General features: G+C 42.0%; 1 non-coding gene across 1 annotated transcript; it reads left to right on the top strand.

Moving 5' to 3' along the window:
* Positions 1-2,927: 2,927 nt before the first annotated feature.
* TRNAI-UAU (transfer RNA isoleucine (anticodon UAU)) lies at positions 2,928-3,021 on the top strand. The gene is made up of 2 exons: positions 2,928-2,965; positions 2,986-3,021. It is a non-coding gene; the product is annotated as a tRNA-Ile (tRNA).
* The last annotated feature ends 931 nt before the right edge of the window (positions 3,022-3,952 follow it).

Below are 3,952 nucleotides of genomic sequence, written 5' to 3'. Positions count from 1 at the left end.
AGAATACATAACAAGACTACAACTAGCTACTTAATTTTTAAACTACAGTAAATAAAAGATAAAGTCCTGAAAGAAGTTAGAGGGAAAAACATCTTACCCATACAGAACCAGAGATAAGAATTATATCAGACTGCTCCTCAGAAACCATGCAAGCAAGAAAACAGTGAAGTTAAATATTTAACATTTTGTCAGAAAAAAAACCCAACAACAACAGAATTTTGTACCCTGCAAAATTATCCTTCAGAAACAAGAAAAATTCTTTCTAAGACCAACAACACTTTAGGGAATTTGTTGCTAGAAGACCTGCCTTGCAAAAACAATCAAACAAACAAAAAACATGCTAAAAGAACTTCTTAAGAGGGATGGAAAAAAAAATAAAGATCAGAAACTCAGGACTATATAGACAAAGGAAGATCACCGAAGAAGAAATAAGTGAAGGTAAAATAAAAACTTGTATTTTTCTTATTCTTAATTGATTTACTATATAACAGTTTGTTCAAAATAATATTAACTAAGTATTTGATTATGTATGCTTATTTATATACCACACACCTCTCTATATATATTTGCTTGTGTATGTCTGTATGTATGTGACATGAATGACAGGAATGATACAAGGTGCAGGAGAGAGGAATTGGGATTATTTTGTTATAAGGTACTCATGCTATTCAGGACATGATATAGTGCTATTAGTGTTATCTGAAAGTAGACTTGGATTAGCTATAAACACATATTGCAAACTAGTGAAAAAAGTAAAAGAAGTGTAACTGTATGCTAAGATAGGAGAGAAAATAGAATCATATAAATGCTCAATTAAAACCTCAAAAGTGTAGATGACAAAGGTAGGAAGAAAGAACAAGGGTAGTAAACAGAAGCCAATAATGACTTAGTAAATATTAATCCAACCACATCAATAACTACTCTGAATATAAATGGTCTAAGTACTTCAATTATATAAGGGGGTTATTATCAAGAAGACAAGAAATAACAAGTGTTAGTGAGGGTGCGGAGAAAAGGAAACCCTTCTGTACTCTAAGTGGAAATGTAAATTTATGCACTCACTATGGAAAACAGCATGCAGACTTCTAAAAAAATTAAAAATAGAACTACCATATGATCCAGCAAATTCACTTTTGGGTATTTATCTGGAACTTGAAGGAAACATCCACTTTGATGAATGAAATCAAGTTGACCCAGAGAAAGGAATCCAGAGAGATATATACTCCAAATTTTCTGTCTTCTCTCATTCTGTTTGCTCCCTCAATTGAAACTCAAGATGAAGTTGCAGGGCAGGGGAACCCAAACTGTGGTCAGTGTAAGCCAGACTTCCATAGAAAAAAAGAGTAGGCAGAAATCAGGAAATTTTTTTTTAACGTTAACAATCCCAAGCACTTGGCTTTCTATCTACATTTTTCTTCATACACATGATTTTATGCTTATAATGTCTATGTTGTATTAATGAAAGTCAGTTTAATATCCAGTGACACATTGTGAGTCTTGTAAGTTTTCATCTCTTAAGAATAGTTCCAAAGATGCTGGTTCTTCTTGTCTAGATCCAGACTTGGAATACAGCACATGAGTGCTAAGAGGAGGTTTATATAAATCACTTAGAATAATGTCTAGCCCATGATAAGCTCCATCCAACTTGTGGCTGCTATTGTTTAGATAAATGACCTCTAGAGGTTCAGGCAGAGCTCGAGGACTGTGTGGTGGGAATGTAGGAGGAGATCGTGTGGTGAGATGATCATTACTAAAGGGGTATGTAGCTTCTCACTGCTCCTTACTTTAGGGTGTGCTTTAAACACACGTAATGATCCAGTACAGCAATGCAACAGACCCCTCGATATGGAAAGTTCTCTCCCCTCGCACTCCTTCCTGCATCTGAATGGGGATATTTGGTCACTGGTCTAGTACTCTCAGTCCTGTTTGTTAAGTCCCATATGGACAGGAGTAGTGAAGCTATTCCATTATTTACACAATTCTCCTTCTCACTGACAGGAATTATTCTATAAAAGCCTAAAAGCCTCATATATGGTATGTATGGGCCAGCTGCGATTACCCTACGCCAAAAACAAACAAGCAAACTAACAAACAAAATTGGCCTTTATAATGAGATGCCCCAGGCAGAAAATGAAGATACTGGGTGGGCAAATTGGGTTTGCCTCTACTCTACTGGGTTGCAGAGGCAAACTACCTGCAATGAACTTCGAAAGAAGGTCAAAGCTGGTGGAGGAGCAGGGTGGGAGTGGGGGTGGGGGACACCACCTTGATCTCTGTAACACGCGGCACAAAGAAGCCATTTCCGCTCTGGTTGTTTTCCCGCCGGAGATGCCGGACCAGCTGGCTGTATGACTTCGAATGAGGTTTGCAAGCAGGCTCGGGAAGGATTTAGGGGAACCTGGAGGCACAACCTGGAGATGCTGGACAGCAAGGTGGTTAGTTCCACCAGAAACGCAGCGGGTGCTGGGAATCCCGCGGAGCGAGGACTGAGTTGGCTCTGCTTCTCTGGGTCCTGATCTGGTAGGAAGCATCACGGACCAGCCAGGCCTTCGGTGATGCCATGTCTCAGTCAAATAGCCCTTGTCTTCCACGGAAATCGTTCCCCTCTTGGAGTCAAGGCGAGGGGGAACCAGAGTCTGCCCGTCCTCTCTCCTCAGCCTTCTCTCGGGGCTTCTGAAAGGAGCATCCCTGAACCCCCGGGAAATGCTGATCCTCGCTGGCCCAGAGGAAGGATCACAAACACGCTTGCGGGAGAGATGGAAGTGTCTCGATCAAAGTGTCTCTGCCAGGCCAGCCGCGGCCGAGGAGGGTGGGAAGAAGAGTGTCCCCAGCAGTGCGGCGCGTTCCCGCTCTGCTTGTCTCGGGGATTCGGCGCGCCGGTCGCTCGTGGCTCTGTAGAGTGCGCACCGAGAGCAGAGGGAAAGCATGCTCCAGTGGCGCAATCGGTTAGCGCGCGGTACTTATACAGCAGTATATGTGCGGGTGATGCCGAGGTTGTGAGTTCGAGCCTCACCTGGAGCATGTTTTCTTCCCTTTATGGTTTCAGTCTCTTTTCACTCTAAGGCTTTCCTTCCCTCCTCTTTAAAGATAAAAGCTAAAAAGAGGCTCTTACATTTTCCAAGGTGAGAGCGCAGATATTCCCATGATTAAGGAGAATATTTGGTCATTTTCAAACACAAAGAAATCACAAGCCGAAAGGTGGCAAATTAAGCTCATTCAAGCATAATCGATTCTCCTCTGTCAGGAGATCTTAAAGTCAGGTTGTACAGCTTCGAATGAGTCTCCCTTATCCTTTCCTCGCTCCTAGTATAAAACCATTCTTCAAAGCTTTGGGAACTGAGCACGGAAGAGGACAACCTGGGTCTTACGCTCTGCCATTTCGTGCCGCTGTCACAGGGGCTCACGAATGACCAGAAGCTGCGCTCAGGCATCTTCACGCTGAGTTCCAGAAGATCTGCAGTGAGGTTGCTGAACTTCATCTGTGAAATATAAATGTGCTTGAGTCGAGCTCCACCGCCTACTTTACATAAACCAGACTGGGGAACAGAAATTTATCTCCCCCTGCAATGAAACATAGGTGGCTGTGTATGTATTTCTTCCTAATTTCATCAGAAAATAAACGACCTTGTTCGGAAAAACGACATTCATCTGGAGGCTGTGCCTGAAATAAATGATCGTATGTTGCTCTACTTTTATCCAGTCTCTCCTGGATTTCATTGTTTCACAGGACCCTCCTTCTCTTGTGTCTCTTACATATGGTTATAGCCCGCAGTTTCATCTCAATTTTTTTTTTCATCTACTGATATACACATTCTTTGTATTCTATTCATTCCCTTAATTACAGCATCTTTCCAAATACTGATGATTTTAAGATTTCTTTCCCATCCGGTCCCTTCCTTTGAATCGAGTCCTATGCATCCTGCTGCCTGCTGGATATTTCTGTCTAGACGTT

This window comes from Giraffa tippelskirchi, chromosome 8, assembly GCF_054371585.1.
Source record: "Giraffa tippelskirchi isolate mGirTip1 chromosome 8, T2T-mGirTip1v1.2.pri, whole genome shotgun sequence".
NCBI lineage: Eukaryota > Metazoa > Chordata > Mammalia > Artiodactyla > Giraffidae > Giraffa > Giraffa tippelskirchi.
This window is presented reverse-complemented; position numbering and strand designations above follow the sequence as displayed.